Source organism: Aquarana catesbeiana, linkage group LG12, assembly GCF_042186555.1.
Source record: "Aquarana catesbeiana isolate 2022-GZ linkage group LG12, ASM4218655v1, whole genome shotgun sequence".
Taxonomy (NCBI): Eukaryota; Metazoa; Chordata; class Amphibia; order Anura; family Ranidae; genus Aquarana; species Aquarana catesbeiana.
The window spans coordinates 40,450,042-40,461,276 of NC_133335.1; positions in this window are offsets into that span (position 1 = coordinate 40,450,042).

An 11,235-nucleotide genomic window follows, 5' to 3' on the forward strand; every position below is an offset into this window, starting at 1 on the left:
ACATTACAGAACACGGTCTCCTCAGTACAGTGTATGGAGTGTACAGTACAGCACACGGTCTCCTCAGTACAGTGTATGGGGTGTACAGTACAGCACACGGTCTCCACAGTACAGTGTATGGGGTGTACAGTACAGCACACGGTCTCCTCAGTACAGTGTATGGGGTGTACAGCACACGCTCTCCTCAGTACAGTGTATGGAGTGTACAGTACAGAACACGGTCTCCTCAGTACGGTGTATGGGGTGTACAGTACAGCACACGGTCTCCTCAGTACAGTGTATGGGGTGTACAGTACACGCTCTCCTCAGTACAGTGTATGGGGTGTACAGTACAGAACACGGTCTCCTCAGTACAGTGTATGGGGTGTACAGTACAGCACACAGTCTCCACAGTACAGTGTATGGGGTGTACAGTACAGCACACGGTCTCCTCAGCACAGTGTATGGGGTGTACAGTACACGCTCTCCTCAGTACAGTGTATGGGGTGTACAGTACAGCACACGATCTCCTCAGTACAGTGTATGGAGTGTACAGTACAGAACACGGTCTCCACAGTACAGTGTATGGGGTGTACAGTACAGCACACGGTCTCCTCAGCACAGTGTATGGGGTGTACAGTACAGCACACGGTCTCCTCAGTACAGTGTATGGGGTGTACATTACAGAACACGGTCTCAGTACAGTGTATGGAGTGTACAGTACAGCACACGGTCTCCTCAGTACAGTGTATGGAGTGTACAGTACAGAACACGGTCTCCTCAGTACAGTGTATGGAGTGTACAGTACAGCACACGGTCTCCTCAGTACAGTGTATGGGGTGTACAGCACACGCTCTCCTCAGTACAGTGTATGGAGTGTACAGTACAGAACACGGTCTCCTCAGTACGGTGTATGGGGTGTACAGTACAGCACACGGTCTCCTCAGTACAGTGTATGGGGTGTACAGTACACGCTCTCCTCAGTACAGTGTATGGGGTGTACAGTACAGAACACGGTCTCCTCAGTACAGTGTATGGGGTGTACAGTACAGCACACAGTCTCCACAGTACAGTGTATGGGGTGTACAGTACAGCACACGGTCTCCTCAGCACAGTGTATGGGGTGTACAGTACAGCACACGGTCTCCTCAGTACAGTGTATGGGGTGTACATTACAGAACACGGTCTCAGTACAGTGTATGGAGTGTACAGTACAGAACACGGTCTCCTCAGTACGGTGTATGGGGTGTACAGTACAGCACACGGTCTCCTCAGTACAGTGTATGGGGTGTACAGTACACGCTCTCCTCAGTACAGTGTATGGGGTGTACAGTACAGAACACGGTCTCCTCAGTACAGTGTATGGGGTGTACAGTACAGCACACAGTCTCCACAGTACAGTGTATGGGGTGTACAGTACAGCACACGGTCTCCTCAGCACAGTGTATGGGGTGTACAGTACACGCTCTCCTCAGTACAGTGTATGGGGTGTACAGTACAGCACACGATCTCCTCAGTACAGTGTATGGAGTGTACAGTACAGAACACGGTCTCCACAGTACAGTGTATGGGGTGTACAGTACAGCACACGGTCTCCTCAGCACAGTGTATGGGGTGTACAGTACAGCACACGGTCTCCTCAGTACAGTGTATGGGGTGTACATTACAGAACACGGTCTCAGTACAGTGTATGGAGTGTACAGTACAGCACACGGTCTCCTCAGTACAGTGTATGGAGTGTACAGTACAGAACACGGTCTCCTCAGTACAGTGTATGGAGTGTACAGTACAGCACACGGTCTCCTCAGTACAGTGTATGGGGTGTACAGCACACGCTCTCCTCAGTACAGTGTATGGAGTGTACAGTACAGAACACGGTCTCCTCAGTACGGTGTATGGGGTGTACAGTACAGCACACGGTCTCCTCAGTACAGTGTATGGGGTGTACAGTACACGCTCTCCTCAGTACAGTGTATGGGGTGTACAGTACAGAACACGGTCTCCTCAGTACAGTGTATGGGGTGTACAGTACAGCACACAGTCTCCACAGTACAGTGTATGGGGTGTACAGTACAGCACACGGTCTCCTCAGCACAGTGTATGGGGTGTACAGTACAGCACACGGTCTCCTCAGTACAGTGTATGGGGTGTACATTACAGAACACGGTCTCAGTACAGTGTATGGAGTGTACAGTACAGCACACGGTCTCCTCAGTACAGTGTATGGGGTGTACAGTACAGAACACGGTCTCCTCAGTACAGTGTATGGAGTGTACAGTACAGAACACGGTCTCCTCAGTACGGTGTATGGGGTGTACAGTACAGCACACGGTCTCCTCAGTACAGTGTATGGGGTGTACAGTACACGCTCTCCTCAGTACAGTGTATGGGGTGTACAGTACAGAACACGGTCTCCTCAGTACAGTGTATGGGGTGTACAGTACAGCACACAGTCTCCACAGTACAGTGTATGGGGTGTACAGTACAGCACACGGTCTCCTCAGCACAGTGTATGGGGTGTACAGTACAGCACACGGTCTCCTCAGTACAGTGTATGGGGTGTACATTACAGAACACGGTCTCAGTACAGTGTATGGAGTGTACAGTACAGCACACGGTCTCCTCAGTACAGTGTATGGAGTGTACAGTACAGCACACGGTCTCCTCAGTACAGTGTATGGGGTGTACAGTACAGAACACGGTCTCCTCAGTACAGTGTATGGAGTGTACAGTACAGAACACGGTCTCCTCAGTACAGTGTATGGGGTGTACAGTACAGCACACGCTCTCCTCAGTACAGTGTATGGAGTGTACAGTACAGCACACGGTCTCCTCAGTACAGTGTATGGGGTGTACAGTACAGCACACGCTCTCCTCAGTACAGTGTATGGGGTGTACAGTACAGCACACAGTCTCCACAGTACAGTGTATGGGGTGTACAGTACAGCACACGGTCTCCTCAGTACAGTGTATGGAGTGTACAGTACAGCACACGGTCTCCTCAGTACAGTGTATGGAGTGTACAGTACAGCACACGGTCTCCTCAGTACAGTGTATGGAGTGTACAGTACAGCACACAGTCTCCACAGTACAGTGTATGGGGTGTACAGTACAGCATACGGTCTCCTCAGTACAGTGTATGGAGTGTACAGTACAGCACACGGTCTCCTCAGTACAGTGTATGGAGTGTACAGTACAGCACACGGTCTCCTCAGTACGGTGTATGGGGTGTACAGTACAGCACACGGTCTCCTCAGTACAGTGTATGGGGTGTACAGTACAGAACACGGTCTCCTCAGTACAGTGTATGGAGTGTACAGTACAGCACACGGTCTCCTCAGTACAGTGTATGGGGTGTACAGTACAGCACACGGTCTCCTCAGTACAGTGTATGGAGTGTACAGTACAGCACACGGTCTCCTCAGTACAGTGTATGGGGTGTACAGTACAGCACACGATCTCCTCAGTACAGTGTATGGAGTGTACAGTACAGCACACGGTCTCCTCAGTACAGTGTATGGAGTGTACAGTACAGCACACGGTCTCCTCAGTACAGTGTATGGAGTGTACAGTACAGCACACGGTCTCCTCAGTACAGTGTATGGAGTGTACAGTACAGCACACGCTCTCCTCAGTACAGTGTATGGGGTGTACAGTACAGCACACAGTCTCCACAGTACAGTGTATGGGGTGTACAGTACAGCACACGGTCTCCTCAGTACAGTGTATGGGGTGTACATTACAGAACACGGTCTCAGTACAGTGTATGGAGTGTACAGTACAGCACACGGTCTCCTCAGTACAGTGTATGGAGTGTACAGTACAGCATACGGTCTCCTCAGTACAGTGTATGGAGTGTACAGTACAGCACACGGTCTCCTCAGTACAGTGTATGGAGTGTACAGTACAGCACACGGTCTCCTCAGTACGGTGTATGGGGTGTACAGTACAGCACACGGTCTCCTCAGTACAGTGTATGGGGTGTACAGTACAGAACACGGTCTCCTCAGTACAGTGTATGGAGTGTACAGTACAGCACACGGTCTCCTCAGTACAGTGTATGGGGTGTACAGTACAGCACACGGTCTCCTCAGTACAGTGTATGGAGTGTACAGTACAGCACACGGTCTCCTCAGTACAGTGTATGGGGTGTACAGTACAGCACACGATCTCCTCAGTACAGTGTATGGAGTGTACAGTACAGCACACGGTCTCCTCAGTACAGTGTATGGAGTGTACAGTACAGCACACGGTCTCCTCAGTACAGTGTATGGAGTGTACAGTACAGCACACGGTCTCCTCAGTACAGTGTATGGAGTGTACAGTACAGCACACGCTCTCCTCAGTACAGTGTATGGGGTGTACAGTACAGCACACAGTCTCCACAGTACAGTGTATGGGGTGTACAGTACAGCACACGGTCTCCTCAGTACAGTGTATGGGGTGTACATTACAGAACACGGTCTCAGTACAGTGTATGGAGTGTACAGTACAGCACACGGTCTCCTCAGTACAGTGTATGGAGTGTACAGTACAGCACACGGTCTCCTCAGTACGGTGTATGGGGTGTACAGTACAGCACACGGTCTCCTCAGTACAGTGTATGGAGTGTACAGTACAGCACACAGTCTCCACAGTACAGTGTATGGGGTGTACAGTACAGCACACGGTCTCCTCAGTACAGTGTATGGGGTGTACATTACAGAACACGGTCTCAGTACAGTGTATGGAGTGTACAGTACAGCACACGGTCTCCTCAGTACAGTGTATGGAGTGTACAGTACAGCACACGGTCTCCTCAGTACGGTGTATGGGGTGTACAGTACAGCACACGGTCTCCTCAGTACAGTGTATGGGGTGTACAGTACACGCTCTCCTCAGTACAGTGTATGGAGTGTACAGTACAGCACACGGTCTCCTCAGTACATAGTATGGGGTGTACAGTACAGCACACGGTCTCCTCAGTACAGTGTATGGGGTGTACAGTACAGCACACAGTCTCCACAGTACAGTGTATGGGGTGTACAGTACAGCACACGGTCTCCTCAGTACAGTGTATGGGGTGTACATTACAGAACACGGTCTCAGTACAGTGTATGGAGTGTACAGTACAGCACACGGTCTCCTCAGTACAGTGTATGGAGTGTACAGTACAGAACACGGTCTCCTCAGTACGGTGTATGGAGTGTACAGTACAGCACACGGTCTCCTCAGTACAGTGTATGGAGTGTATAGTACAGCACACGGTCTCCTCAGTACAGTGTATGGGGTGTACAGTACACGCTCTCCTCAGTACAGTGTATGGGGTGTACAGTACAGAACACGGTCTCCTCAGTACAGTGTATGGGGTGTACAGTACAGCACACGCTCTCCTCAGTACAGTGTATGGAGTGTACAGTACAGAACACGGTCTCCTCAGTACAGTGTATGGGGTGTACAGTACAGCACACGGTCTCCTCAGTACAGTGTATGGGGTGTACAGTACAGAACACGGTCTCCTCAGTACAGTGTATGGGGTGTACAGTACAGCACACGGTCTCCTCAGTACAGTGTATGGAATGTACAGTACAGTACACGCTCTCCTCAGTACAGTGTATGGAGTGTACAGTACAGCACACGATCTCCTCAGTACAGTGTATGGAGTGTACAGTACAGAACACGGTCTCCTCAGTACAGTGTATGGAGTGTACAGTACAGCACACGGTCTCCTCAGTACAGTGTATGGAGTGTACAGTACAGAACACGGTCTCCTCAGTACAGTGTATGGGGTGTACAGTACAGCACACGGTCTCCTCAGTACAGTGTATGGGGTGTACAGTACAGCACACGCTCTCCTCAGTACAGTGTATGGGGTGTACAGTACAGCACAGGATCTCCTCAGTACAGTGTATGGAGTGTACAGTACAGTACACGGTCTCCTCAGTACAGTGTATGGAGTGTACAGTACAGCACACGGTCTCCTCAGTACAGTGTATGGAGTGTACAGTACAGAACACGGTCTCCTCAGTACAGTGTATGGGGTGTACAGTACAGCACACGCTCTCCTCAGTACAGTGTATGGAGTGTACAGTACAGCACACAATCTCCTCAGTACAGTGTATGGGGTGTACATTACAGAACACGGTCTCAGTACAGTGTATGGAGTGTACAGTACAGCACACGGTCTCCTCAGTACAGTGTATGGAGTGTACAGTACAGCACACGGTTTCCTCAGTACAGTGTATGGGGTGTACATTACAGAACATGGTCTCAGTACAGTGTATGGGGTGTACAGTACAGCACACAGTCTCCTCAGTACAGTGTATGGAGTGTACAGTACAGCACACGATCTCCTCAGTACAGTGTATGGAGTGTACAGTACAGCACACGATCTCCTCAGTACAGTGTATGGAGTGTACAGTACAGCACACGGTCTCCTCAGTACAGTGTATGGAGTGTACAGTACAGCACACGATCTCCTCAGTACAGTGTATGGAGTGTACAGTACAGCACACGGTCTCCTCAGTACAGTGTATGGGGTGTACAGTACAACACACAGTCTCCACAGTACAGTGTATGGGGTGTACAGTACAGCACACGGTCTCCTCAGTACAGTGTATGGAGTGTACAGTACAGCACACGATCTCCTCAGTACAGTGTATGGAGTGTACAGTACAGCACACGGTCTCCTCAGTACAGTGTATGGGGTGTACAGTACAACACACAGTCTCCACAGTACAGTGTATGGGGTGTACAGTACAGCACACGGTCTCCTCAGTACAGTGTATGGGGTGTACATTACAGAACATGGTCTCAGTACAGTGTATGGAGTGTACAGTACAGAACACGGTCTCCTCAGTACAGTGTATGGAGTGTACAGTACAGCACACGGTCTCCTCAGTACAGTGTATGGGGTGTACAGTACAGCACACAGTCTCCTCAGTACGGTGTATGGAGTGTACAGTACAGCACACGGTCTCCTCAGTACAGTGTATGGGGTGTACAGTACAGCACACAGTCTCCACAGTACAGTGTATGGGGTGTACAATACAGCACACGGTCTCCTCAGTACAGTGTATGGGGTGTACAGTACAGCACACGGTCTCCTCAGTACAGTGTATGGGGTGTACAGTACAGAACACGGTCTCTTCAGTACAGTGTATGGGGTGTACAGTACAGCACACGGTCTCCTCAGTACAGTGTATGGAGTGTACAGTACAGCACACGATCTCCTCAGTACAGTGTATGGAGTGTACAGTACAGCACACGATCTCCTCAGTACAGTGTATGGAGTGTACAGTACAGCACACGGTCTCCTCAGTACAGTGTATGGAGTGTACAGTACAGCACACGATCTCCTCAGTACAGTGTATGGAGTGTACAGTACAGCACACGATCTCCTCAGTACAGTGTATGGGGTGTACAGTACAGCACACGGTCTCCTCAGTACAGTGTATGGGGTGTACAGTACAGCACACGGTCTCCTCAGTACAGTGTATGGGGTGTACATTACAGAACACGGTCTCAGTACAGTGTATGGAGTGTACAGTACAGCACACGGTCTCCTCAGTACAGTGTATGGAGTGTACAGTACAGAACACGGTCTCCTCAGTACAGTGTATGGGGTGTACAGTACAGCACACGGTCTCCTCAGTACAGTGTATGGAGTGTACAGTACAGTACACGGTCTCCTCAGTACAGTGTATGGGATGTACAGTACAGCACATGGTCTCCTCAGTACAGTGTATGGAGTGACAAGTACAGCACACGCTCTCCTCAGTACAGTGTATGGAGTGTACAGTACAGCACACGGTCTCAGTACAGTGTATGGAGTGTACAGTACAGCACACGATCTCCTCAGTACAGTGTATGGAGTGTACAGTACAGCACACAGTCTCCTCAGTACAGTGTATGGAGTGTACAGTACAGCACACGGTCTCCTCAGTACAGTGTATGGAGTGTACAGTACAGCACACGATCTCCTCAGTACAGTGTATGGAGTGTACAGTACAGCACACGGTCTCCTCAGTACAGTGTATGGAGTGTACAGTACAGCACACGGTCTCCTCAGTACAGTGTATGGAGTGTACAGTACAGAACACGGTCTCCTCAGTACAGTGTATGGGGTGTACAGTACAGCACACGATCTCCTCAGTACAGTGAATGGAGTGTACAGTACAGCACACGGTCTCCTCAGTACAGTGTATGGAGTGTACAGTACAGAACACGGTCTCCTCAGTACAGTGTATGGAGTGTACAGTACAGCACACGGTCTCCTCAGTACAGTGAATGGAGTGTACAGTACAGCACACGGTCTCCTCAGTACAGTGTATGGAGTGTACAGTACAGAACACGGTCTCCTCAGTACAGTGTATGGGGTGTACAGTACAGAACACGGTCTCCTCAGTACAGTGTATGGGGTGTACAGTACAGTACACGGTCTCCTCAGTACAGTGTATGGAGTGTACAGTACAGAACACGGTCTCCTCAGTACAGTGTATGGGGTGTACAGTAGAGCACACGCTCTCCTCAGTACAGTGTATGGAGTGTACAGTACAGCACACGGTCTCCTCAGTACAGTGTATGGGGTGTACAGTACAGCACACGGTCTCCTCAGTACAGTGTATGGGGTGTACAGTACAGAACACGGTCTCCTCAGTACAGTGTATGGGGTGTACAGTACAGCACACGGTCTCCTCAGTACAGTGTATGGAGTGTACAGTACAGCACACGATCTCCTCAGTACAGTGTATGGAGTGTACAGTACAGCACACGATCTCCTCAGTACAGTGTATGGAGTGTACAGTACAGCACACGGTCTCCTCAGTACAGTGTATGGAGTGTACAGTACAGCACACGATCTCCTCAGTACAGTGTATGGAGTGTACAGTACAGCACACGATCTCCTCAGTACAGTGTATGGGGTGTACAGTACAGCACACGGTCTCCTCAGTACAGTGTATGGGGTGTACAGTACAGCACACGGTCTCCTCAGTACAGTGTATGGGGTGTACATTACAGAACACGGTCTCAGTACAGTGTATGGAGTGTACAGTACAGCACACGGTCTCCTCAGTACAGTGTATGGAGTGTACAGTACAGAAGACGGTCTCCTCAGTACAGTGTATGGGGTGTACAGTACAGCACACGGTCTCCTCAGTACAGTGTATGGAGTGTACAGTACAGTACACGGTCTCCTCAGTACAGTGTATGGGGTGTACAGTACAGCACATGGTCTCCTCAGTACAGTGTATGGAGTGACAAGTACAGCACACGCTCTCCTCAGTACAGTGTATGGAGTGTACAGTACAGCACACGGTCTCAGTACAGTGTATGGAGTGTACAGTACAGCACACGATCTCCTCAGTACAGTGTATGGAGTGTACAGTACAGCACACGGTCTCCTCAGTACAGTGTATGGAGTGTACAGTACAGCACACGGTCTCCTCAGTACAGTGTATGGAGTGTACAGTACAGCACACGATCTCCTCAGTACAGTGTATGGAGTGTACAGTACAGCACACGGTCTCCTCAGTACAGTGTATGGAGTGTACAGTACAGTACACGGTCTCCTCAGTACAGTGTATGGGGCGTACAGTACAGCACACGGTCTCCTCAGTACAGTGTATGGAGTGTACAGTACAGAACACGGTCTCCTCAGTACAGTGTATGGGGTGTACAGTACAGCACACGGTCTCCTCAGTACAGTGTATGGGGTGTACAGTACAGCACACGGTCTCCTCAGTACAGTGTATGGAGTGTACAGTACAGCACACGGTCACCTCAGTACAGTGTATGGAGTGTACAGTACAGCACACGGTCTCCTCAGTACAGTGTATGGAGTGTACAGTACAGCACACGGTCTCCTCAGTACAGTGTATGGAGTGTACAGTACAGAACACGGTCTCCTCAGTACAGTGTATGGGGTGTACAGTACAGCACACGGTCTCCTCACTACAGTGTATGGGGTGTACAGTACAGCACACGCTCTCCTCAGTACAGTGTATGGGGTGTACAGTACAGCACACGCTCTCCTCAGTACAGTGTATGGAGTGTACAGTACAGCACACGGTCTCCTCAGTACAGTGTATGGGGTGTACAGTACAGCACACAGTCTCCACAGTACAGTGTATGGGGTGTACAGTACAGCACACGGTCTCCTCAGTACAGTGTATGGAGTGTACAGTACAGCACACGGTCTCCTCAGTACAGTGTATGGAGTGTACAGTACAGCACACGGTCTCCTCAGTACAGTGTATGGGGTGTACAGTACAGCACACGATCTCCTCAGTACAGTGAATGGAGTGTACAGTACAGCACACGGTCTCCTCAGTACAGTGTATGGAGTGTACAGTACAGAACACGGTCTCCTCAGTACAGTGTATGGAGTGTACAGTACAGCACACGGTCTCCTCAGTACAGTGTATGGAGTGTACAGTACAGCACACGGTCTCCTCAGTACAGTGTATGGGGTGTACAGTACAGCACACGGTCTCCTCAGTACAGTGTATGGAATGTACAGTACAGTACACGCTCTCCTCAGTACAGTGTATGGAGTGTACAGTACAGCACACGATCTCCTCAGTACAGTGTATGGAGTGTACAGTACAGTACACGGTCTCCTCAGTACAGTGTATGGGGTGTACAGTACAGCACACGGTCTCCTCAGTACAGTGTATGGGGTGTACAGTACACGGTCTCCTCAGTACAGTGTATGGAGTGTACAGTACAGAACACGGTCTCCTCAGTACAGTGTATGGGGTATACAGTACAGCACACGCTCTCCTCAGTACAGTGTATGGAGTGTACAGTACAGTACACGGTCTCCTCAGTACAGTGTATGGGGTGTACAGTACAGCACACGGTCTCCTCAGTACAGTGTATGGGGTGTACAGTACAGAACACGGTCTCCTCAGTACAGTGTATGGGGTGTACAGTACAGCACACGGTCTCCTCAGTACAGTGTATGGAGTGTACAGTACAGCACACGATCTCCTCAGTACAGTGTATGGAGTGTACAGTACAGCACACGATCTCCTCAGTACAGTGTATGGAGTGTACAGTACAGCACACGGTCTCCTCAGTACAGTGTATGGAGTGTACAGTACAGCACACGATCTCCTCAGTACAGTGTATGGAGTGTACAGTACAGCACACGATCTCCTCAGTACAGTGTATGGGGTGTACAGTACAGCACACGGTCTCCTCAGTACAGTGTATGGGGTGTACATTACAGAACACGGTCTCAGTACAGTGTATGGAGTGTACAGTACAGCA